At 39.4% G+C, this 27,220-nt stretch overlaps 1 protein-coding gene and 2 pseudogenes across 25 annotated transcripts in view; 2 read left to right on the top strand and 1 right to left on the bottom strand.

Annotated features, from left to right (window-relative positions):
• PTPRD (protein tyrosine phosphatase receptor type D) overlaps positions 1–27,220 on the bottom strand; it is a 1,286,084-nt gene that overhangs the window by 847,093 nt on the left and 411,771 nt on the right. For all 25 annotated transcript variants that reach the window (XM_041120674.1, XM_041120677.1, XM_041120678.1 and 22 more), the window contains exon 5: positions 219–262. The gene's annotated coding sequence lies outside the window, so the exon portion shown is untranslated. The remainder of the gene's footprint in view (positions 1–218; positions 263–27,220) is intronic.
• Positions 13,754–16,705, top strand: LOC121232716 (annotated as a pseudogene).
• On the top strand, positions 16,829–17,760 carry LOC115337212 (annotated as a pseudogene).

Below are 27,220 nucleotides of genomic sequence, written 5' to 3'. Positions count from 1 at the left end.
AATGTACTCAAAAGAATGTTACTTAGGTAAAGCTCCTGCTGAAATCAAGGTCAGGTCTGAATAAACAGTGTAGGACTTCGTAAATAGAACTTAGTGGGAGTGGCTTAGTATTTTTAAAATTAATAGATAATGGATTCTTTTCATTGAAACTCAAGATACAGTAACCAGTTATTATTAAAATGAAAAAAATATCAAGGACAAGGAATTTTTCAACTTACTCTTCTCCGACGCACATCCTGTTGTTATGTCTCAGGATAGAGATCTAAAAAAATTAAAAAACATTTGATATTACTGGTAGTAACAATCATTATCAAATACCATGTTTTTATGCATACAGATTTATATTTGTTGATAGTAGTCAGAAAGTATTATGACTCATAAACATTGCAATACCTTATACTTACCTGAAAAGAACAATTAGCAATAAAAGTGGAAATGCAGGTCTGCAGTTCTTTCTTTCTTCTTTTTAAATTTATCTGATGTTTCTGAATTTTCTTACAAGTCTTATTATGAAATTCAAATCATATCAAAGAACATGTTTAATTGCAATTTGCATAATTGAATTTTTAAATGATGTAATAAGTGAAAGTCTGAAATGGTGCAGAATTCAATATTTGTACTATGGGTCACCATTTCCAAATATATACCTTTGTAATTCTTGAAACATTTTTTCAAGCTTGAATCGGTTTACAGATTTTAATGTCATTTAAAGACCAACTCAGGTAAAAACTCTATAATGTAAAGCACTTAAATACACTGTTTGGAAGTCTGCATAAAACTTTCTATTAAAAATAAATTATCTCAGATTTTTTTGTATTTGTTTTTGGAAAAGTAGGACTCAGGTAATAATAATTAGTTAAGAATAACCAGGGAAGGCTATCAACATTAACTTCAGTGTTGCTACATCTGAGTCCTTGATATTGTTGCAACAAAACTAGTCCTATGTAGAATTTCAATATGCCATTGCAGAGTTCTACAGTATTTCATAATAAAGGGTGAAAGCTTAATCAGATTGATTTGATAATTGACACTTTATTCACAAGTGATTTGACCATGTGTAATATCTATACTAACATTTCTAATGTGCACATCTTAAGATCTTCATGCATTGAAGGGGGAAATGTTCAAAAGCTCTATTCAACAATTTTCCTCACCACTTTTTCTGTTGGTACAGGTATCTATGCACCCCTAGCATGAAACCTATATATGCAATGTTCACATAAGTATTCCCAATGCTTCTGCTGAGAAAAACTTAAGGTTGTTGTAAGCGTGAAATTCTAAGGGCTGCAAGGTCTAAGAATAACAAGAGATAGTATTAAGAGGCTGAAATCTGCCATAAAAGTGCATAAAGATCTTGGGTTTAGCCCTGCAATAATTAGAAATGCTGAGTCTTAAGAGTCCAAACAAGACAAGATTGATTGCTTCCAGAAAGGGTATTTCACTTTGTGGGGACAGGGTAAGAAACTTTTCTTAAGCAATTTGACTGTATAAGTAATGAACACTTGAAACTGATCTGGGATCAAGATTTTTCAAATATATTGTTGGGAATATGGACATGTGAGCAGAAAGCAGATAAACGTAACAATTGCAATTGGGATTTACGTCAGAAATAACATATGGTCAGTTCATGACATGACTGACTACATGGCTTATTAGTGCTCTATACATGCAGCTGTTGGCCTAAACGGTTATTGACAATTCTGGTTCTTCTGCCAAAAAAGAGCACCAAAAAACCCAACAAAAGCAAGCAAGCAAGTAAACAAACAAAATATAACCAGGTCTAACCAAGAGCTCAGAATGTACAAATTTATTTTGGTCTGTGTCCATGTTAGTTAGGCTTTGAATTCATTTATGTCAGAAGCTGAATTACACTCCTGTGAGTTATTCACACCTTTAAAATTTGCAACGTTAAAGTTGTAATTAGCAGTGACCTTAATGTAAATTATTACTTTCCTTCTTTTGAACCTAATGGAATAATCTAGACACTCTAACAACCTTCTACAGCTCACCTTTAAGAGCAGTGACTGATCTTGTCACTTGTCAGATTTGTTGAAATCTTTCAAGCGGAGTTTACAGTTCGATATCTATATGGAGGGCATGAAAAAAACTACATCATATTTTGCAAGAATTCTTTAACTGAGTTTAGAAGGGGGGGCATATCTCTGAAGCAAAGGAAAAAGAAAGGTTACTGAAATCCTTTAGATTCAATAACCCATGCACTTCTAAGTTAAGAATCTGTAAGAATAAGTGAAATCACATAGGAGTATTTCAAAGTGTCTAATTCATTGCATCTTAAAACAAATCAGAAGAAGGCAAGAGTTTCTTTCACATGGCAAATACCTAACTTCAGGGTGCCTTTCTCAGGATAATAAATATACAATAAAGCACAAAGCACTTATTCTTGAATACAGGCAAACTAGTTACGTCCTGGAGTGGCACCTCACTGAGGTGATGTCTCTTTGGCAGTGAAGTGACATGTTTCCTCATGAAACAGTTACTCCCTTCTGCCACCCTTCCTAATCCATTCCTCAAAATACCAACTTTTCTATTGTGTTCCTTTATTGTTTAAAATCACAGGTATTGGACCTTTGTATATTGGACCTTTATAATCCTTCCAGATAACTTAGTAATTGGCTTCCAATAGTAGTCCAACTCCTCTCCCCCATGTCAGTTTTCCTAGACCTGAAGCTGAATTATGTTTTACTTGAATGACTAATGTTTACAAGAATTTCAGAAATAAAGACTTAGTGTCAAGAACAGTGACAGGAACCGAAAAAAAGAGCTATGCACTGAACCTAAACAGAGATCAAAGATGTGTTTTGAGTTTTATTGATCATTTAAGAAAACAAACAGGTTTCCCAGCAGCAACTGAGTGACCTGTGTGATATTTGGCCAGTGTGAATGAATTCCTTCTTACCTTATTTACATTAGTATCAATTGAAAACAAGGTCACTGAAGGTGATATGTTACAATGATGAAAGTAAGCACAGAAATTACAAGATTTCACACTGAAATGGTAAAGTGATTTGGTTCACTCATAAAAGTCTAAAGGATACTTTAAGACAACAAAGCATTTTTGAGCAAAGAAATAAAAATTCGCATGAATATAGCCGCTACCAATGGGCAAAAATTGCTTAACCTTTTATGACGCTTTCAAATGTTTTATGGTAACCTCTGGATGATGAATTTCAACCTCACTCACTTGACTTTTGGGGACCTTTGTGAATGAAGGCTCAGGGGGGCTGTCCACCCACTCGATACCTGAACAGAAAATAATCTTCCTACCTTCTTCATCTGATCAAGCATTAAACTGTGACTGAGTTACTTCATACTTCTGCTGCTTTCATGATGTGTAGAACCAGAAAAAAAGGACATAGCAGCTTTGTTCTTCAGACAACTCTAAGTATTTTGGATGATCAGTGTATTTGTGGTAAGAAAAAAATATTTTCTTTGAATAGAAGACTTGTCATGCCTTGAACTCCAAGGCCTGTTCGTTACTCTTTGTATGTCCATGATGTAGATCATGTAGAAAAGGAAAAAGCTATCTGGACAGTATATTGCTGTACTGAGGCATAGTTTTGTCTGGGTTTGTCTTATGCCTTTTCTTGATTATGTTATTAAAGATGCCTAAGCCCTAAGATTTCTGAAAGGTATTTCAGTATGTTAAAGATAGATGTAGATTTGCCAAAACACTTAATCATCTAACTCTCATCAATGTAATTTCTAAAAGCACCTGTGTAGGTTAGGTGTTTAGGTGCTTTTTCCAAGCATGCTAACTCCTTTGAAAATACAGACTGCAAGCCCTATCTCAGAGTTCAAAATTAAAGAGGTGTTGCCAGGACTAGACAGATGTTAATAACATCAACAGCTATTCTGAAATTTATTATGGAGGCATCTTAATCAAGAGCACCTGACCCTTTTTTTGTGACTAGGATTGATGGGGGACTTGTGTTCTCAGCTATTGCAGTTCTGATGACATGTGTGTGAATATTGCTTCCATGGTTATCAAGCCACTTTTAGCAAACATTAGCTTTATTTATGGAAAGGTATTTCTTAATGAAGTTGCAGCCAGAGGCCTGTAAACTAGGACTGACTGTTGTATACCTACTTGTGCCACTAGTGAAGTGTCAGTCAGTAGCATGAAATATTTACTATCTCAGGCAAATGGTGATAAAATGGAAGTAAAAAAAAGATCTCTATCAAAATTAAACCTCTCTTGAAAATACACTCAATTACTATGAAAAGACTTAAAGTATTTAACTTTTAATGTATGAATATTTGCCTCATACTGATTTATTAGGAATTTCTAGCTAAGAAAATGTGTAGTATTTCCATTTGTTGATTGCCTTCAAGGATCTTCTTTGCAAAGGCCAGCTAGCTAGGGAATACGTAATTCCTTGCAATGGTTTTCAATTATAGGTAAATACACACAATGGAAAAGCAAGACGGTTCAGAATAGGGGCGGTAGACTAAAGAGTTATTTTGTGTACCGAAATCTTTCTACAAGCGGAGAATGAAGTGGTATCAACAGATAAAATGCACAGCTTATAAACACCTACATAATGAAAATAAATAGAAAAGCATTCTCCAAGACATTGGTCCATAAACATATTATTAGTTCACAGCAGAGGAAAAAAAAAGAGGAATATATATTCAAAATGCTGTCTTGGGATACCATCCAGAAATCCTCATTGTACCACAGTTAATTTCATATCTGTGTAAGTGACTTTCCTTATATAACACAGTACACAAGAGAGCAGAATTTGATTTCTTAAATACTGTCTGGCTGCATGTAGAATTAGGACTGAAATGAATCTCTTCTTGTCACAGTATATTAATCTCCAAAATCCTCTCCATATGTTATTACTAAATGATATTTTTTAAATATTAATAGAACTTTGGAAACACAGAAGGTGCATGATCTTTCTCTTCCTACTTAACTACCTATTATCTAACACAAATATTTAACGTTCAGTCAAAGGTATTACATCCTCAGTTTTGTATCAGAATAATAAAGCTAGATAAAATACTACTGTTCTCCATTTTTACTCTTATAAAAGAGGAAACCACTGGGAATTCTTGGCAATACCCTGACTGAAGTTTATAGGCACAAAAAAACCAGCCATGAGGCCCATTTAGAGAAGATTTGTGTGACTGTTTTGTAGTAGAAAATAAAGAAGCAACATAAGTTGCATTCAGTGCCTTTGTTTTCTGATAGTCTTGTCTTCAACTCCAAGGAGTGCTTTAATTCCTTGTCTTCTACCTCAGCAGCACTGAACAATTGTTCATTGCCTAATTCCAACATTTTCCATTATTGTCAGGTCCATAAGAAAGTTATTAGTATTTTCATTCACCAGCTTCATTAATATAATTTTCCAGAAATTTAATCCTGTTTTGCTCTTTCAGTATAAATTTGAACACAGAGGCCTCAAATTTGATAGTCCAGAGGTGAGTAAGCCCACTGGAGCATGCAGAGTGGACTCAAGTCACTGAGGTTTATTTACTTTTCTTACAGTTCATGAAGAGTTTCTTAACCACAAAGAGGCAGAAAATTTAAGCAACAGTGAATGTTTCAACTCCAGAACACATAGTCTTAAAGAAAATGTAAAATTTTCTTCATGATCATGCTATATTTTACTCCCATTCTGCTCTTATACATGTGATATAGAGGTATGCTTAATCATTATACAGATAATGACTTAATAAATGCAATAGCTTTTCATCATATACACATTACATCATACTCCTAAAAGCTCGTCTTAACATTTTTCTTTAAAAATCACTGCAGGTCTCTGCTACTGCCAAAAAAAGTAGTTACATTAATGTGCAATGACAGCAGTGTCAGAATTATGCCCAGACTGATTCATATTTGTTCAAAAAAGAGTATCAGAACCTCTGATAGGGGTAGGGGGTTAGAATCTGTGTAAGTGGCCTGTATTAGTTCTGGCAGCTGAATTGCACCTGTGAGAGATAAAATGGTAATTGTACCATATTATCAGCCTCCAACACTGACATTAATGTGTCACACCACTATACCATTATATGGATGGAAAGGTAATATTTGTCTTTGATTTGTTTTTAAGTTTTACCAGGGAAAATATTTTCTGTGCAAGACATGTAACATAGAATAAATTATAAAGGACATATTTTTCTATAGATACCATACTAATATCTATGCATCTGCTTTATTATTTTTTTCTCTATTAGGTTTATTTTATGTTTTTCCTTTATGTAAACCTGCTGTATAGTTTTCTCAACAAATGCATGCACAACACAACAAGAGAGCACTCTTCATCCACTAAACAAATTCAAGCTATGTGATTTGTCCTCTGTCTTTCACCATGGTAAACTCATTGCTAACTTCTGCTACAGTGACTCAGTCACCTTCACAGCATTGCTTCAGACCTTTAAGCACCTCTGTTTTCAGGTCTGGATCTTGGGTCATCACATGTCTCCAAGAAGAGCTGTACAACACACTAACTTTTAACATAGGACTAGCACCAATATCCCCAGCTACTATCTGTTACCATCTCAGCTTGTCTACCTCACTTTTAGTTTTTCTGGAAGCTGTCCGCAGTAAATAGTCAACCCTACCTAAGGGAAGGTTGTTTATTAGTACTAAAACAACAACAAGATTATGACAATGACCTGTGTGTAAACATTCTCATTTTCCCTTAAGTCTCACCATTATCTGTACATTTAGAGATACTCCAACTAGTTCAAATGTTATTTTAGGCATGGCCTTCTGGTTACATCACTCTGTCCTCTCAAAAAAACCCTCAGTGAAACCTTTACTTTTATCCTGATCTCCTCTGCCCCTTCTCTCCAGTCTTAACCATTTAGGTTTTCTGTCTCTCTCCAGACTCTCGACTTTAGTAGAACAGCTATGTAACTATGAAATATCTTCATCGCCAGAAGCATGGCTCTTTTTTGTAATTGTGTTTTTTGTAAGGTGGCTTATTTACATCTACTGTTTTTTCATTAACCCCGAATAACTTGACAGGAATAATCTCATCAACTAGTTTGGACTCTTTATTTGTAGTTCTTCTGGCAATGTACAACACATTAAAAAGCTTTTCCCACTGCAGTTATCTTTTCTGTTTCTAGTTTTAGCATTATTTTCTTCTGATGAAGTATTTCAGAAGCAGCAGCCTCAATCTTCTAATGGCAATGGAATTTTCTATCCCATCTCTTGGCTGCAAATGCTTTCCTTCCTGCAGAACTGTAGACTGAAGGTGATAATTTCCAGGGATGCTTTTTCTCAACCTGAATGAATCTTGACATACCGTTAATATCAGTGGGATTGGAAATTTGCATTGTTTGACACCGCATATACGAAGGATGGGGAGAAACCCCTTGCAGATGAAATAAAGGTAATTCTTTAAGTTAATGAATTAAAAAAGAAAATCTGTTAAGAAACTTTTTTACTTGAAGGAGCATACAGTAAAGAAGTAACCAAAAAGCTTGCTTCAACAAGCATATAAGTGGTGATATGAGTAAATGACAAGGAGTCAAAAGAGCTGCCAAAATACCCCGCCACCACCACATAATAGCATCATGCTGCAAAGAAAAAGAGTACCTTCTCACCAATGCTTGCTTTTCATCTTACATGATTCTGTAAAACCGCTCTTTAAGAGATGTGTTTCTGAGCCAGCACACTGTCTTTGAGTTCAGGGTTTGTGCAGAACACAACTTACAAGACCCAAAAGGACAACTGTGCTGAAGGAGGTAAACTGATGACACTTCCTGCTGAGTAACTTTATTCTGATCCTATAACGTAGTGGTCTTTCTTCCAAAGAGGATCTTCTTTTCGTTTGAAACAAGTAGGTGGAATTCTAATGATTTACACATTAATGCAGCATAACAACAGTCTCATTTTCCCTCTCCCCCAACATTAAAAAACGAGGAAAAGGCATGTATGTTAACCCTAGTATTTTGGACACTTTCCAGTTCAGATAATTGCATTCTGTCTACTAACAATTCTCCTGCAGTTTCAATTAGACAGAATGTTCTTTTTCACTGTCCAGAGCTCTTGTGCAGTATTGCTGTTCACTGTTTAACAGCTGCCACATTTCACTCGGGAGGTGCTTGCATTTCAGTATTTAATGAGATAAGCCTTATAACAGGGCTTTCATTTAGATGCATTGTGACTTTTAAACTGAAATCTGTATCAGAAAAATTAGATGCTGTGGGAAGGTAGAATTTCTCAGAAAAAGTTCAGATAGCTTAGGAAAGAGTCAGATGTCCTGTATAACACAAAGATGCAGAGATCCTGTAAATCAAGGTTTCTATCCACTGAAATAAGCAGTAGGCAAGGGAATTGCAATCACTCCACCTTTCTTCTTTGAGCATATAGAACTTTTATTTTATTTTATTTTTTATTTGTTGCATTCTGTGCAAAATTTAACAGCTTGTGTAGGGAAAGCTGAGCATAACCTCAGTCCACAGCTGTCAACATTTCTTGCTTTTCTCCTTCTACTGAAAAAAAAAAAAAAAACCAGACGTGCTTTTGAGTTCCATCAGAAGAATAAAGAACTGGGACAGCTTTATCATATCATGAGCAAATATTCTGTACCTAGCTGTAGCTGGAGTAGGAGGGAGTTGTGATTTTCATTGCTATGTGTTGGTATAAAGGAATGACCCTAACTAAGAGAAAGGTCTCAGGAATTTCTGGACAAGAGTTCGGAGCAAAGAACTGAAGAAGATACTCATCTACATCATTTGGAAAGATATTGAAACACTGGAGAAAATCTGGTGTAAAAAACCCATTTGTCCTTATCATTGCTTATAGTCCAGCTACAGGTAGTTTCTCAGTGTAGTGTTTGTGAATTTCACTGCTTGTCTTTCCACACAAATGTATGAGGGACCTAAAGCAAGCATTCAGAGATTCAGGAGTCAGATTTCAGCATTCAAGATTAAAATTCAATCATTAAAAACTGGTACAACACAGGCATATTAAAAGTCATGTGGTAAAAGACTGAGGTAGTCCCCAGCCGATGCTGGGACCCAGCATCCAAACTGTATGTGATTCAAGGCTCTTTAACTGAGATTAACTCCTGTATGTCACTCAACAATGAATGCCCACTAACAGTTGGGCCATATTGTGTGCACTCCTGAGGCAGATTTTCCACTTCAGTTTCATCTGGAAGGTATCCAGTTTGCAGACCCAGGACACAAAGTGAACAAAAGCCTGGTCAGTGGACACAGTCAGAAGATTCACTTCAAAAGCCTGGTCCAAACTCTAATGCTAGTGTTAACACTGTGTTTGTAAAATGTCATTGTAACCCAGTCTATTTGTAAATCTTACAGTAAACAAAGCTAACTTTACATTTGCAGATGATGCAAACAAAAATGAAAGACAAATAGATGAGTTCTCATTGCTTGGACAACTCTGGGATTATTTCTAGAATTCTGCTGTTTCTCAGATGCTCAGTTGTATACACTCTAAAAACATCTCCAGATGAAGCAAGCCATAAAAGTAACTGTGAGTTATTTATGATGTCAACAGATGACATGATGTAGCAAATGCTTATAATACAGAAAAAACACAACAACAGATGGATTTTTAGAGATACCTACACAAATTTTGTAGCAAGATAAGGAAAGAATAGGTGTGATTTTTCTTAAAACAAATTATGTTAAAAGAAGCATGACTATCTATATTCAAATCTCTTAGTTTTAATCAGATACATATCAATATGTTTCTCCAGTTTTGTTAATTCAGTTCCCTTTTTTATTTTTTAGCTCTAGATAAAGGAATTATGGGATACTAATGACAGAAACTATGTATACATGCAGATATACAGACAGACATTTCTTGGAGCAGTTTGAGATATACATAATTTCTGAGTTTATCCATTTATCTGGCTGAGTCTACCTTGGATTTTCATAATCAGTATGTAATAAAATCACAACATCTTTACTTGTCATACAGCACCAACCACTATTGCTGACTTAGAATCTCTAGCAAGGAATTAAATGTTTTGGTTTTTTTTCCTTTTCAGACCAAGAAACAGACAACATTGTATGTCATATGGCAAAATATACGTATCAGAAGAACAGTGTTTCATGTATCCCTGTGTGATACAAGTACGGTTGCATACAAAATTTATTTCATCATATGTTCCATAAGGTTGAAATCTTCTTTCTTTTTACTAGTCAGTTCACCTTTCAACAAGCTTTGTTAGATCACTGAATCATGATGAATGATTCTTACATATTAGGATACTCAGTTCACACTGATGAACTAACAAATTAAAATGTAATATGAAATTATGACACTGAGAATATTAGAGACAGTCCTTTCATTGTGGAGACAGAATTCATAATTAGACCAAGATTTGCCCTTTAATTAAAACATAATCACACTGATAATGCTGAATGAATGCAGTTTTGAGGAATTCAGCAAAATAACATTAAAATGACAAGAAGTTTTCATACATTTTTTGTCCTGAAGCAGCCATATTTCATTACACAGTACTGAAGGTTAGAAAGCAATCAAGTGTGTTTTGCCATCCCCATCTCAGGCTAAGGTAATTATTAGTCTGAGAGTTTCAATCTCTCTCTCCCCCTCCCCCTCCCTTATTTTTTTAACTGTGCTTACCCAAGAGGAAAATGAACCACAGTACTTATCAGCACAATGCATACATCAACGATACTGAAGGCAACTGACCATGGCTGGAGCCATAGGTTAGCTGCAAATCCATTAGTGATTAAAAAAAATAAAATAAAAAAAAAAATAATCTGTGAATCTAGGCTATAACTGAGTGATAATTGTAGAAAAATCACAAAACATGACAATGTAATTTGCATTAATATTGGATCAGAAAGGCTCTTAAAAGGCCAAGTAACAGAGGTGAAAAGTTGTCCATGAGGGGACTGAAACAAACTTTATGAAATAATAATAATGTAAAAAATGCTTCAGTCATGTAATTATTTGCACTGTCTGAAAAAAAAATATTAATTTTAACAAAAAGCACTTATTTTTGCACAAAAGGATGATAATTACCAGAAGACTATAAAAAGAATAAAATAATTAAAAGACCTTTAAGATCTTAAGTGGGACACTGACCTTAGACTAAAGAGACACTAACATTTCAGATTGAAATTTGAAGATGACACATTAATTTTAAAATAATTTGTATTATATTTTTGGACTTGTTTTAGTCTTGTTGCTTCTGTTTTAAGTTGTGCAAATTGGGTTTTAATAATTCTCAGTTTAATTTCATATATTCCACAGAAATCTCCATATGTTAAAGGTAATTTTTATTTATTTTATTTTTTGCCATTAACTATTAATATTTTGCAACCTCTTTAAAGTTTCAAGAAATTTCATGAATGGTTTATTTCTACACTTACTACAAGGTATTTCTGTTATATATTACATAAAAAATTGCCATCATAAATCTGACTAACTCCCTCTTCTGGTCAAGATAAACTTTAAGATGGAAGAAGCATTATTTTATATGCAGTTATACATGAAAAAAGAAAACATTCATTTACTTAGCAATCATGTTTTCAGATGGTCTTTATAGTATCCAATGTTTTGATCTAAATAAATACATGTTTGTGATCTGTCCCTTTTATCAAGTCTTCATTTTATCAGAAAAATAATCTTAAATCATTGTATCCAAGGATTAATATGACAGATATAACTGAGACTGACATGTTCAATATTTTATTGGCTTGGCTGAAGGATCAGCTATAAATTCCTGCAAGATGGAACCCCCTTGTTTATATAAAAGCAACTTAGGTAAAAGCTGGATTTCACAAAGTAATTTTTTTTCTGTTAACTTATGCATACTCACTATTTAAGCTGCTTACTATGAAGTACAGTCAAATAGATGTTGAATGCACAAATTTTTCTTATAAATTTCATCATTTACAAGGTACATCAAATATGTCACCTGAAATCCAGCTGTCCAAACTACAGAATGATGTTTGTAAACGATGGTTGAAAAGCTTTAAAAACTAAATTAACAAATTCACCAGTTGATATAATAAAAAGAAGGTATTAAATCCTTTCTTAAAAAGAATTATAAAAATAAGGAAATCACAGGGTTCAGTAATAGTAACTGTTGTCTCTATCAAAGAAAAATCAAATATTTTCAAACAGAATAGAGATTTGAGAAACTCATTTGTTTCTATATCATAGTATCATCTTCTTTTTGCCTGAAGGAATGAGAGAATGGGGTTTCTATGACTGTTTAGAAAAATGTCAGGAATATCAACATTTGGATGTCAAAGTGTTGCATGTGCACAACTTTGATTTGAACATTAGCTTAGTTGTTGTTTGACAGTTCTCTTCTACGCCCGGAAAAGTCTTTACCTCTCCCACACATTCCCAAACATGTGTTTTAAAGTTTAGGTAGGTTTTGCTCTACCTTTTTTTATGAAACTTACTGCTGCTGTGTAATTCTATTCTTGGCTGGTTAACACACATAGAAAATGCAACCCTAAAGACTCGTCTTCTGCACCAGCTTGGCTTGTTGCGATAAAACTGCTTCTCATGTGAATCTTCCCAACTCTCTCCCTTTGCAGTCATCTTTGCATGTAGGGCTATTTCAGGACAGATTGCACACAGAATGGAATACACCCTTTCAGATGCACTCATCACTGAACACAAACCCATGGTTTTTCTGTCCACTCATGCATGTACCTGTTCTGTGTGCCCATGTGTATGTCTTGTTTGTCTGTATGGCACACTTTCTGCCCAGCATTCAGCACATGCTTACAATCTGCTCCTGGGCTTGCTGTAAAAGGTGGCTTAATGACTTTTGTGTAAGTAACTTGGGCACTCACTTCCACTGACTCATAATGCCTGAGCATAATTTTGATACCTAAAATAACTTTAAAATAGATAGATTTATGGCTAAGCACAGTTCACAGTTTGACTAGATACTAAGGCACGGCATAGCTGAGGATGGGTGTAGGAACAGTATCTGGCTGTTTCTTCTATAGTTACAAATCCATTGACTAATTTAGAGTGGAAAGCATCTCTGGAGGTCACCTAGGCCAACAATCTTTATGCGTGGGCCACCAGTAGTAACCAGCACTGTTGGCTCATTAAAGCAGAGGCAGAGGGTATATGAACAGTAGAGGCCCAGCAGAATTTTGAGACTGTTACTTCAGGTTAAATACTTCTTTGTTGTTTTTTTGTTTGTTTGTTTGTTTGTTTGTTTAATTTAAGGATGGAACTAACGGTTCTCATATTTTTAATATGTAAAAGTTGGTGTCTTTTGGAAATGTGCCTCAGAGGATGTTAATCAGAATCTTTCTGAACCACTTCAAAACAGTCATTTAAGAATGGGGAAGACAGAGCAAGTCCTGCCTGCAGTCTTCACATAGGCCAGCATGATTCAAGTTCCATTTAAAACTTGCAGCACTTCAGAGCCTGATTTTAATGTGAAACAGAGACCTGGAATTGCTTGAACAGTTTAAAAATTACTCATTGCATGTACAGATTAGGTAAATCACAGCATGTTATATACTAGTAGCAGTTGACCCTGGAGCCAGCAGAACTCAGCTTGCTGTGATGTCACAGGGTAATGAGCTTGGTGCAGGACCACCCCTAGCAACATCATGTGTCTGGTTCTGCCAGTGCTTCCAAAGTCACTAGATTGGACTATTGTCTGTCCTCTGACCACAAGCCTTACTATGTCTCTCTGTTGCATTTCTTGTTCATTTTCAATACATCTTATTCTGTGGAGATACATTCTTATTCTATTCTTATACATTCTTCTATTCTGTGATAATGTTCAAGCAGTATAGAAGCACCAGTGAGAAGAAGCTACAGCATGCTGACTGCCAGGACAACTGCCCAGAAGATCCACTTCCATCTAGTTTCTCACATGCCTTTGCACATAAGAGCTTTGCAAAGAGCCTTGCAGAGCTTTGCAGACAGTCTGCAGCAAGGAAACAGCTGCTGAACCTTGACAGAGAAAAAGAGGACAGCAGGGAAACAGCATCAGTAGGAAAAGAGGAAAGTAGAACTGAAAAGCAAAAAAGAGGTCCTTTAGAAGTCGGAATAAACAAACACCAGTGTCAAGGCTGGGCTTCTAAGGGTGGAAAGAATGTCAGTGTTTTGGGGGGGCAGGAGGTGTCAGTTGTTATATTTCTGGCGTGTCTGCATTTGTAAGGGAACAGCTGTTTTAGGACTCTCCTGAATACAAGATCCTACAGACTCCTATATTCCCCTGAAAGAGGTGGTTTTGCCGATGAGGACCTCCACTTAAAAATGGAGGAGAAAAGACAGTTCTGCTCGTGTTAGTGAAGGCAGATGAGATTGGGGAAAGCAGGTTTTCTAGAAATGTAGTTCCTAAGCCTGGATGTTTTTCAGAGTCCTTCCTTTCTATGCTGGGATGAAATTTACCCATGACACCTACATTTCTCAAATGTTTTGCAGCAAAACCAAGCAAAGTAGTTAGTGTTGTGTTGTTTCTTTTTCTTATATTCTCTCAGTGCTGGCTGATGATGGCTTTTTCAACTTTAAAGAAAATGGTTATGTGTTTCTTTGTCTAGACTTTAACAGTTTTTTTCTCTCTGGAAGAGTAACAATCCTTCTGTCTCTTGCTTTTGTAGAACATGACTTCAGCAGCTAAGGAGTTTGCGGTGGATAGCAACATTTTGCCCTAAGCTAGCACAAGTAAATTGCATCAGCTGCCAACAGATTGGGGGAGGGCTTCCCAGACAAGGACCAGGAGCTGGAGCACCTCCCCTGTGATGACAGGCTGAGAGAGTTGGGGTTGTTTAGCCTAGAGGAGAGAAGGCATTGATGACACCTTATTGCATCCTTCCACCACTCAAAGGGGACCTAAAGGAAAGATGGGGAAAGACTCTTTATCAGGCAGTGTAGTGATAGAATGAGGTGTAACTGAAAGAGGGTAGATTTAGATCAGATATTAGGAAGAAATTCTTTACTGTGAGGGTGGTGAGACACTGGAACAGGTTGCCCAGAGAAGCTGTGGATGCCCCATTCCTGGAAGTGTTCAAGGCCAGGTTGGATAGGCCTTTGAGCAGCCTGGTCTAGTGGAAGGTATCCTTGCCTATGGCACGGGGGTTAGAACTACATGATCTTTAAGGTCCCTTCCAACCCAAACCATTCTATGTTTCTATGATTCTATGATTCTATAATTGCTGTAGTTTAACCCTGGCCAGCAACTAAGTACCACACAGTTGCTTGCTCACTCCCCCACAGTGGGAAGGGGAAGACAATCAAAAGGGTAAAAGTGACAAAACTTGTGGGTTGAGGTAAAGACAGTTTAATAGGTAAAGCAAAAGCTGTACGTGCAAGCAAAGCAACATAAGTAATTCACTCACTCACTACTTCCGATCGGCAGGCAAGTGTTTAGCCATCTGCAGGAAAGCAGGGCTCCATCTTATGCAAAGGTTATTTGGGAATACAAATGCCATAACTCTAAATGTCCCCCACTTCTTTCTTCTTCTCACAGCTTTTATTGCTGGGCATGATGTCATATGGTATGGGATACCTCTTTGGTTAGTTGGGGTCAGCTGTCCCAGCTGTGTCCCCTCCCAACTTCTTGTGCACCCCCAGCCTCCTTGCTGGCAGGGCAGTCAGATGCAGAAAAGGCCTTGACTCTCTGTAAGCACTGTTCAGCAATAACTAAAACATCCTTGTGTTTATCAACACCGTTTTCATCACAAAGCCAAAACATAGCATCATAAAAGCTACTATCAAGAAAATTAACTCTATCCCAGCCAAAACCAGTACATCTGGTGACTTTAAATGAGCATCTCCTGATTCTAAAGCCCTATCTGCTTGGACAGATTTGACAAAGTTGGCTATCCAGATCACTGCTTCCAGAGGTTCTGTTTCTGTTTTGTCCAGGAGCGGTCAAAAACCAAAGCAGAATGCCTGCTCTGCAAGCAGTCTCTGTTTTATTTTCCACAGAATTCATGATGAAGATGAATTTAAGGAGTACCTACTCAAACCTTCAGAAAATGGCTCTTTTGCCAGCCCTGATGGCTGGAGATTTCCTTACCATAACACCTGAACATGGGAACACCATACTTCAGCTGAATTCTTCAGTCTTGCCCTATCTCCTTTTAACTTAGAAGCATATGATCACCATGCTGAATATGACTCTCCTGTTCCACTGTGTGATGAAAAGAGCTGTTCAGACTCATCAATTATTACAATATCTCCATATGAGGCAGATTCTCAAGAATTAGATCACAGTTCATCTGGCTGATATTGATCAATCCCCCTTGGGTGATGAAACTCCAGGGCTATCATGTTCCATTTCAGAAGAAAGAGGTTCATGCAACAATAAGTTCTCCTCTAGAGGTTTCAGAAAGTTCTGGTGAGGACTTTCTGTGAAAAGAACTGAACAGTAAACTCAGTTATAGGCTAATGCTGCCTTAAATGACAGTGAATGTTCTTTGGACAATTGTGTTATTGCTGGGCATGTTAAGCCATTAGCTGAGAGGACACAAGAACTATTTGAGCTGTCCTTGGACACTGAGGAGTCAGTCAGGGAAGAGAAAAGGGAAGATGTGAAGAAACAGCAGCCAACTCAGTTTCACAGTTGTAGTCACATAAGCCAATAAGAAGTTGTTTGCCATACTCATTCATATATTCATAGAATGTAGGTAGGTGTAAAACTGCTCATCCCCTGCAGTCAAGAAGAAAGATGATAAGAACAAATGTAAAGTAAAAGATCTATCTCCACAGAACTTCATCTGAAGACCCCCTTCAGGAAGGGACACAATGTGCTCTCCTTGTAATCACAGATTGTGCAGAAAAGGAAAGTCCACAAGTCCACAATCCTATTCACAGCACAGTCGAGGCAGTCATGTCCATAGCACTATGAAGGAGTATTGTGGCATAGGTCAACTTAAAAGGAGATGATCAAGAAACAGAGATAGTAGCATACACAGGAGCAAAAGAAGAAAGAGGGTATTGAGAACTCATAATGCCAGCACCTCTCAAGAAAGCCAGAGAGGCTCTCTAAGTCATGACGGTACTACATCCAGAGGAGTAAGTAGATCATGAGCACATAGCAAAGGCCCTGGAAAAAGAAGATCAAGAAGCATAGACAGTCATGATTATTATATGAGAGACAATTGCCAAAGTAGATACCAGAAGTGTTCTCCTTTTTATAGTCAAAACATCCTTGAAGATGTCTATGAATCCTCATGCAGGAGGAGGACTCAGCCTAATGCTCACTGTTCAAGGTAAACTACTAGTCCAGAATACAGTATACTGTCTTTTACTGAAATGATAAGTCTGCATAGCTGGAGGGGACTCTATGAGAGACACTATTGTTATTATGAAAGCTGTGGTTCAAGGAGTTAATCAAGCAATATGTCAAGGGCACCTTCTGAAAGTACTGAGGGAATTGAAAGTGAAAAACCTGTTGGAAAAAGGAAGTACAAAACTCACCACTTGGACAATACAGTCAAGGACTGCATAATTTAGAGAAAGGAAATGACCACAAGAAAATTTTATCAAAATTCAGTGACTGCTACAAAAATGAAGATAACCTTTCAGACAACAAAACAAGTGAGACAAAGTGTAAGAAAATGAAAAAAAGAGATTAGGAGTGCAAGTAGGGAGACAGTCTATGAAGGAAAAATTATGCAATGAGGCATTGTAAAAAGAATAAGGAAAAGCTTAAGTATAAGCACCAGAAAGATCACACAAGTAATTCAGCACTTTCTTTTCCACTTGTGATTACAATTGATAGTGATAGTGACAAGGAGCTAGAACATATTGAATTTGACAGCAGCATTACTTAGACAGGCACAAGTCAGATAAATGAGAAGGAAAATAAGTCTCCATCTTCTTTTCTGGGAATGACAGAATGTGAAGATATTTAGAGTCAGCAAGGAAACTGGAGTAACCACCAGAAATTATTGTTTTACTACCACAAGAAGGGTCTTAGATGGTGACATTAGAAATGCTGAAGTTGAGCTTTGAAAAATAGCAACTGATCAGAGCCTTGTCATAATGGATACCAGTACTAACACCCTTCATACAGGATCTGTAACTAGCCGTGTTCAAGGCATACAAGCAGCATCCCCCAGTCAACTGTCTTCTTCTTTCTAGAAAGGACTTCTAGAAAGGAATTCCTTTCTAGAGCATCCAGAAGAACCACCATTGATGTTAAGGCTGCCAAAGAGATTTGTCAACAGATCCTGTTGGTTTGATTCCCCGGGGCGGGGGGGGAGAGAAAAAGAAAAAGAAAAATAAATTAAAAAAAAAAAAAAGTACTCTGTTTTACACTGAACAATTCTTAAAAGTGAAGAACATAGAGTATTGCCAGCACAACTTCTAAAGTTTCTCAGAAGAGCGTTTGAAAGCTGTAATTTCACAAAGCAATCCTATATTCTCATAGTTTGTAAAATATATCCACAGAATATTTCAAAGTTGTGTTTAAAAAAAAAAAAGAAACAACCAAAGAAAAAAACACAAATACATCACTTGCTTTCTTTGAAACATGGTTCTCTTCTTTCACTTATACTTGAGACAACCTTACTCAGAAAGCCAAAATTGACTCTTCTTCTCCCTAAATGTACAGAACAGGGTGGGCTGTAGAACTGACCCTCGTTCTTGAGCCTGCTTGCAGCTACAGCAGTGTGGTCCCCAGCAGCACTTCCCTTTGGTTTACCTGAGGACAGATTTGAACGTTAATTTGTAATTGGTTTTAATAGGGTACTCACTAGGGTGATGGTTTGGAGCTCTCATCCTATCAGCACATTTTGCATTCCATTACTATTCAGGGTTAGAGCACAGACACTTGAGCACAAGGAGGAGGGATCACACACACTCAAGGTCCAGAGGGGAGGGGAGTTCAAACAGGGGACAACAAACTGGCCATCTTCCTGCACTTGTCACCCAGAAGGATAACTAGTCTGATACAAACCACTTTCACCTTAGTTGGTCTAAGAGTTTAACTTCTGATTGAAGCAGAGGAGCAAAATTTGGAGAATGCAGTGTAAAATGCTTGACACCCACACTCACACGCACTTGGATACAATCACACTTACAATCAGTCTGGTGTGCCAATCCCCAGGTGGCCAGGACAGAAGCCCTGGAGGCCTGGGGTTACTGAAGCAGACAGTGTCAGCATGAGAGATGCTGCTGGGCCTCTGCCCTTGGAGAGGCCTTGGGCTACCAAACTGAGTTCCTACTGGAAGCTCCTGGGCCACCTGGCCAGTTCTCCCCTCTGCTGCAGAAAGGCTGTAGTTGTGTGGCCTGACTCTCTCAGACTGGGGCTGTGATTCCTACCTGGGATGTGCAAATCCCTCTTCTGGGGCTGGGAAAGGTAGGCAGTGGAAGGTCTTTGGCCAGATCTCACTCATCCCTCCTCCATAACCCTGGGGAGCTATAAAGATCACCTCCATGCAGCAGCACAGACAGCAGTGGTGTAGGAGGACAGTACCTCCCTGACAACACTTGGCTAGGTATCGACTGGTACAAGTTTGAACCTGGGTACCAGAACAGTTTTACTCCCCTCTGGTGCTTTTGGTTTTCTGAACAGTTGTTGGTAAACCAACAGATTCAACTGCTGAAGGGGGAAAGAAGGTGGCCACTGCTGAGATGCCTGGACAGCGGCCACCTTCAGGAATCCTTTGGTGGACACCCAAATCAGTCATGGTCATGGAAAGCATATGCCTAATGCAGTAGGAGAAACCCTGATGCTCTCCTTATCAATGAACAGTAACACTTAGCAAGGATAGTTCAAAACTCGCAAAATGGACTCCTGGATTGCAGTATCACAGGAAGGTTATGAAAACATGGCCCAGGTAATATTGTTTCAAGGGGAGCATTTCATTCCATTAGCAGTGCTAAAATATACCCAGTGTACAGATCTAATCTGTAGGACCAGGAGGCACTTCCCAGTTCCTGGATCTAGGACGACATCTTGCTTACTGATTACTGTGAAGGGCTACAAATACTTGTTTCCTCTCTCCTCCCATAGCCCTGTTTCCTTTGATTGGAGAGACCCAGACATGCAAAAAAGGAGGGCAATATATACCAACAGGTCCTTCTGTGTTGACAATGGTATAGGCACTGCTTAAGAGAAATTGCTTTTTTCTTAATGTAATGGGAATGAGGTTGGCAAATATTTATGAATAACTGCATATTTTGGAAAATCTAGTATGTGGACTAAACGGATTCATAGCCAATTGCACAGCTTTCTCTGAACATTTAAAGGAACATCTCTAAGAGATAAAAACATGCAAACAAATATTGTAAAGAGTTAATTCCAGGAACTCTACATGGAACTTATAGATTATGAAACTGTTGTTCTTGTTTTTTTGTTTCTGAGATCATTTCAATTAGGATAGTACCAGACTTGATTTCCACTAGTTTAAGTCCAAAATCATTACATATTTGTCTGTTTTCAGATAAGATTCTGCTGTTTTCTTTTGGAGGATGTGTTCAGCCTTTACTCTAGATGGATTATGAATGCCAAAAAAGCCTAAATAGCATTTGAACATCTACACATGTAAGTATAGTTCTTGGTCATCAATGTTTGGGACCTGAGCTTTAAAAGTCACTGGCTTCAGTAATAGATGCTATCTTCTTTTTTTTGTATAGTGAAATTGTCTTCAAAAAGGATTCCTGTAAGCAAGACCTCTTTACTTCCCTCCTGGGGTGGGTGGTCATGGACTCACAGGGCAGTAGATGGTCATACACTTATGAATTCAGAGAGGTATATAAGGCATTTCATTTAATCTTGATCCCATGAAGAAAAGATTTTTCACCAGAGCCTGAACAAGGGATGATTTTTCACTATCCTTCTCTCAGTGTTGAAAAACAGTGATATCACAAATGTACAAACCTGGGCAGAGCTAAGAAAGTGTTTATTACTGTAATACCTATTGGAATTGTAGTGCAGTGGAAACAGAAAATAACAAGGAATACTTTTTTTTATATATATATTATTCTTCCAAAAGACTGTACTTCCTGGTATCTAGCTGCTATTAGAGAAGCCTCATCATGTCAGACCAAAAGCACATCTAGCAAAATACTTTGATTTCAACAGTGGGCAACAGCAGAGAGACAAAGGTTAAACTATAAAAGCTAAGCATGGGATATTTCCTTGATATATGTTCTTAGCTTCCAGTCTCCAATATTTAAATATGTGTCAAGCCTCTCTGTACAGTAGTGCAGTACAGGTGACAGATGTCCCATACATGTATAAATATTTTAGTGTTCTTTCTGAAGTTGCACTGTAGTACACTAGAAGTTAATAAATATTACTATAAGTACTTGGTATTTCTTCCTATTCCTCTTGGATTGCAGAAAGATATATAAAAAATAATATAAAAGGAAACTTTGAGTTGTATGTCAAGTTTGAGCTCACAGCCAAATATATAAACTGTTCAAATTAGAAATATGGACTGACTTTTGAATTAAAACATTTATGATTGTTGTTTCATTGTTAAACCAGAAAATATTTGCACCATCCAATTATCTGTCCACCAAGCTGTTGAACAAGTTCTTTTTCTTTCTGTTTACAATAAAGTACAACATAGCCAGTCTTGTTTATCTATTTGTTTGCATATTAACAATAGTTTTCATTCCAACAGAGAGTTTGAAAAATTACTGTGCTGAAAGAAAATCTAATATTAGACAGAAGCACAGACAAATGTAGAGACGGCATGCAATCAATGAGTTTCGCATTAAAGACATAACTTAGTTTACCCTAGAGAACCAAAAAAAAATTCACCATTACTTCTTGGCTCACACTACTTCTAGGAGCAGAACATAGGGAATGAACATAATTCATAACATCACAACCGACTACTTCAATAAATGGCTATTATTTCTAATTTACTGAAGGTTTCTTGTGTTTGATATTCATAGTTTTGCCATGTTCACAGTTTATTAAGTAATTGTACTAACACTAGGCCCAGAAAGAAACAACTAGTTTGTGGTGTAAAGGTTCTATGAAAAACAATCATTGGTTTTTCCTTCCTCCCTGCCTGCCCCCACTCCCTCCTCCCCAGTAACTCAGTGGTGGTTTTAAGAATTAATGAGCAGCCAAATGGTATTTTCCATTAAACTACAACTATTTCTAACAAATCACATTTTGACACTATTTTTTTTCCCACTGTCCCCTGTTTAAAATATTGTGAAAGATATCCATACTGCAAAATGAGTTCAATACATCCAATCCAAAAGGTTCAGAAATGCACTTTGGAGTATTGTGATATTACAATACCAAGACTGCCACAAGAACAAAGAGTTTTGTTTTGTGATATTTCTGTTCTCATTGTTCTGAGATTGTCATGAAGATGGATTCTATACAGTTTCCTGCTTTATTTTTGCAGCCTTTGTTACGAATATGGTCTGATTTTGTGCCAACCTTTGTCACTAGAATGAGAATCAGAATACATTATGAAAACTAAAATGTACTAAGCATTAAAATTCTGTGATAGCTCATTCTTGTGACAAAGAGATCACTGGAAAAGAATGGCACAAAATTAATCAATTATAGTGACAGTCTCACAATTGTAATAAGAATAGAAAGTGGTACTACATTTTATGCATTTACATAACTAAGGAATGGTTTAAAATTAACTCATTCACATCTGGATATTCACCTCTCTTCCTGGAAAATCAAAACTATTGTACCTTGGCTAATGACTATAGGTAGTGAATATACGCTGATATGAAAAAAAATTACAAATTCTGCTTATTTTTGAGTCATTCCCCAAGATTTTCATAATATCTTTCTAATATATATAATTTCTTTTTTTTTCTCCCAGTAAGAGAAAAGTCTTACCATCAGCTCGTAGTACATAGCTATATATTTTGGAAGTACAGTGAGAAGGAAGGCAAAAATGTTCCTTTGAAAATAAAACAAAAAAGAGAAGGAAAGGCCCTGAAATGCTCCTCTTCAGATTTTTTTATCTTATGCCTTTTTTTTTCCTTCAGATTCTTTTATCTCTTGCTTATTCTGATTAAAAAGAATGCATCAAAAGCAATTATTTTCAGGAACACCAGAAAAACACAAAGATAAAGGTATTTAGAAAACTCCTCTGTCTGGTTACTGGCTCTTCTTTTCTTGGTTATGAGGTAGAATTATCAAACTCCAGCAAGAGCCCAGGCATATAGATCAAGGCCTGAGGCCTCATGGTAGATTAACTTGGTTAGATACACCATGTAGGCAGATTTTTATTGACAGAAAACAACTATAGCACCCTTCACAAATCAATGGGAGCTCTGGAAAGCCTACTTCATGGGGGAGACAGTGAAGAGCAGCCCCCAGTGTGGTCCTTGAAGTGACTGGCTCCTGGTATACCCAATTGTGGGTAGTTAGGGTCTGGCGGCCGGAAGATGTCGCGCTGTACGGAAAGATAGGGCCCCTCTCCAGGTAGCCAATAGCGCTTAGTTTATGAGGTAAGCGGACGGAAGTGACATCATAAACCCAAGCTACATAATGCCGTGTCACTCACAAATAAACGCCATTTGCCGTCCACCACATTGGTGTCCGTGAGCTGATGGCCCGAGTGGCCTGGGGTTGGTCGCTGTGCCGTTCCTGAACCAGGTCGCCACGCCAACGAAAGGCAACAAGTGGTGCTGAAACCCGGGATTCGTCGCCTGGACAGGTCAACGGCGGCCAGAGCGGCAGGACCAGCCCGGCGGGGAGGACGCTCCTGGACCAACAAGGACGATGGAAGCCCTTGTGAAGGTCGTATCACAATTACATACACAGTGGGGTATTGACTGTAAACCCAAAGATTTTACTCTCGCAGTTGCGAGGCTTTTGCAAATTGGGGTCATTGACCAGCCGGTGGATATTCTCCACCCCGAAGTGTGGGATAAATGCACTAAAGCGTTAGCCAAGGAGAGGATGTCCTCAGGTTCCGCAAAAAATCTTCAGTCGTGGGGGAAAGTCATACAGGCCCTGCGGAAGGCCATACAAGAACAGGACACCTGGAGGGCGGCAAAGAACTGTTTGCTGACCACCCCAAAATTGGGAGTCGGAGCAGCCACGCAGACTTTGCACCCCCCAGATGGTGACGATTCTGCTGGGCCTAAAAATCTGCAAGAGGGTGACACGTCCCCTCAACTCCCCAACCCTGACCCCCTTACGGAGGGACAGAAACGAGCTAAATCCTTCTGGGGTGGGCTAGCCGAGGAGGCCAGAAGCGCTGCGGAGAAATCAGAATCTGGGGAAGTCTGGGCCGGACCACCCCCTTACGCGCCCCAAGATGGCGCCGAGCAGAAAGGCAGAGGGCGGGGCGAGGATGCCTTTGGCGGGAATAGGGAAGAAGCGCTAGTACTAACAAGCGCACACAAAAAGCAAGGGGAGGAGAACGGGAAGGAGGAAGGTGGTGGGGGCGACCGGGAAGGGGAGGGGAGCGCGAACGAAGGGCGGAAAGCCAATCAGAGCGGCCATCTGAAAAAATGCCCTCACAGGGCAAACACCCCGCCGAGCAGAGGGCAGGCCGAACCAAGAGGGAGGGGCGAGCCAAGAGGGAGGGAACGGCCCGCCCGCAAAGGACGCGGGCGGGGCCGGAGCCCGACAAAAAGGTACTGGAAACCGGAAGTAGCCGGTCAGTCGAGTTCCGACTCTGTATCAGACACCAGCTGGGACTAGTGGCTCGCAACCGATTCAAACTTAGAGGAGGAAGAGACGGAGATAAACAAAGTTAAGAGCCAAAATATTCCCATCCGAATTAAAGAGGAACCGCGGGGAGAAATCCCCCTCACGGACTGGAGAAAAATAAAGATCGCGTGCGCCGATTGGGCCCCATCAGCTGCACTAGCATTCCTGGTCCGGGTGACGGAAGGGGGACAGAGGGTCCACTTCCCAATAAACCCTAAGGATATACAAACGATTGTTAAGGCAATTGCGGATAAAGGACTTAATTCGGCCATGGTCTCCACCCTCATAGATGGTGTCTTCGGGGGAGACGACATGCTCCCGTTTGACATAAAACAAACTTGCAGATTGATCTTTGATGGGGCAGGGTTGATTGTTTTTAAACAAGAATGGGAGGACAACTGTGCGAGGCAACTGGCCCAAGTAACTGGAGCGGATCATCCACTGCATGGCTCCAGCCTGCAGCGGTTAATGGGCACAGACCCCACAATGATTACCCCCCAGGTGCAAGCCCAGGGCCTGCGGGCCCATGAAGTAATGACAACTACTCGTGCAGCCAGAGAAGCTATTCGCACAGCCTCTAGAGTTATTGTCAAGCCATTGCCATGGTCCACAATAAAACAAAATGAAAGCGAGAGCTTTACACAATTTGTGGATCACCTCCAGGCAGCGGTCGACTCCTCGACCCTGCCCTCAGAAGCAAAGGGCCCAGTCCTTGCAGATTGCTTACGTCAGCAGTGCAATTCGGCAACCAAAGAAATCCTACGATCACTGCCAGTGGGGTCAAGTATTGCGGACATGATTAAGCATGTTGCAGAGGAAGAGCATCTAGCCCCGATTCAGGTGGCTGTCCGTACAGCAATAGTTGATGTAATGGCATGTTTTAAATGTGGCCGGGCGGGCCACGTTGTGACAAACTGCCCTCGGTTGGGGGACCCACTAACAGCGCTTTCCCCGCGCCAGAACTGACCCAGAGGACCGTGTTGGACCTGCGGAAAGAAAGGACATTTTGCTAAAGAATGTAGATCTAAAACTCAGGGAAACGGGAGGGGGAAGGGGCACCTGGGCCGCGCACAGCCCTCTCCCACTTGGGACGTGAGGCGGCCCACCTATGCCAACCCCAGATGGGGCGAAGCACTCCCGAACCCGCTACCCCCTCAAGAAGCGACCAACTTTGTGGCTCAACCGGCGATTCAGCCGAACCTGTTTCCACCACGGGGACAGCAAGGACCTCCCCCTGGGGGCGAGACCCCAGGGTGGCCCTGGCAGTAAAGTGTGATAACCCGCCAGTGGTGTGGGGGATCTGTTCCCTCTATAATATCTTAAATGACATCACCATTAGTGTCCCCTTTTTGATCGATACTGGAGCAGACGTTACAGTTATCCCTGAGACAAACTGGCCCCCACGTTGGAAATTGGAAGATGCCCCCATGGTGGGTGGAGTCGGGGGATTAACCCGAGCTCGGAAAAGTGCTCAACTAGTAGCAATCACCTTTCACACTGAAAAAGGACCAGAAGAAACCATTATCCTCTTCCCATATGTCATGTCAGGAGTCCCACCTCTGTTGGGAAGGGACGCTCTAGCCCTATTAAAAGCCAGGGTGACAAATTTACCATAAGGGCCACTGCCGCATACCCACTCCCACCAATTAGACTGACATGGAAATCGTCCGACCCAGTGTGGGTCGAGCAGCGGCCCCTCTCAAAGCCTCGAATGGACGCTCTTCTTGAGCTAGTTGACCGCGAATTACAACGAGGTCATATAGAGCCTTCCACTAGCCCATGGAATACCCCAGTTTTTGTAATACCCAAACGAACGGGCAAAGGGTTTCGCCTCCTCCATGACCTACGTGAAGTAAACAAGAAAATTCAACCAATGGGTCCCGTCCAAACGCTGTTGCCCATGAACTCTATGATACCAGAAGGGCAACCTTGCTCCGTCCTTGATATTAAAGACTGTTTCTTTTCGATACCCTTGCATGAGGAGGACAAGGAGCAGTTTGCTTTTTCTGTCATATTCCCAGTCAACGCCCCAACCTACATTTCCAGTGGAAAGTGCTGCCTCAAGGAATGATCAACTCGCCTACTATCTGCCAGACTACAGTGGATCGAGCGTTGGCACCGGTTCGACGAAGCAACTCAACCGCGACTATCATTCAATACATGGACGATATCTTGATCGCCGCGCCGACAGGAAGTCAGGTAGACCAGCTAGTATCAACAGTCTCGGAAACTTTAAAAACAAACGGGTTCGAGATCGCGGGCGCGAAAGTTAAAAGAGGACCGTGTGTAACCTTTTTGGGGGTGGGGATCACAGCTTCTTACGTAACCGCTCCGCAGATAAAAATCCGTCGGAACATCAAAACACTCCACGACATGCAGCAGTTAGTGGGGTCCCTGCAATGGCTCCGCAACATTGTCCTGATCCCCCCCAAAATCATGGCGCCCCTGTACGATCTTCTAAAAGGAAAGAACCCATGGGAACAAAAAACTCTGACGACGGCAGCAATGAACTCTCTTGACTTTATCGAGCAACAGGCATCGTCAAGCACGCTCGCCCGGTGGAACCCAGATGTTCCACTCGATCTGTATGTACATTTCATGGAGGGAAGGGGAGTAGGGGCACTAGC

Source organism: Aquila chrysaetos, chromosome Z (genome assembly GCF_900496995.4).
Source record: "Aquila chrysaetos chrysaetos chromosome Z, bAquChr1.4, whole genome shotgun sequence".
NCBI lineage: Eukaryota > Metazoa > Chordata > Aves > Accipitriformes > Accipitridae > Aquila > Aquila chrysaetos.
Note: the sequence above shows the minus strand (reverse complement) of the source record. Positions and strands in the feature narration are given on the sequence as shown.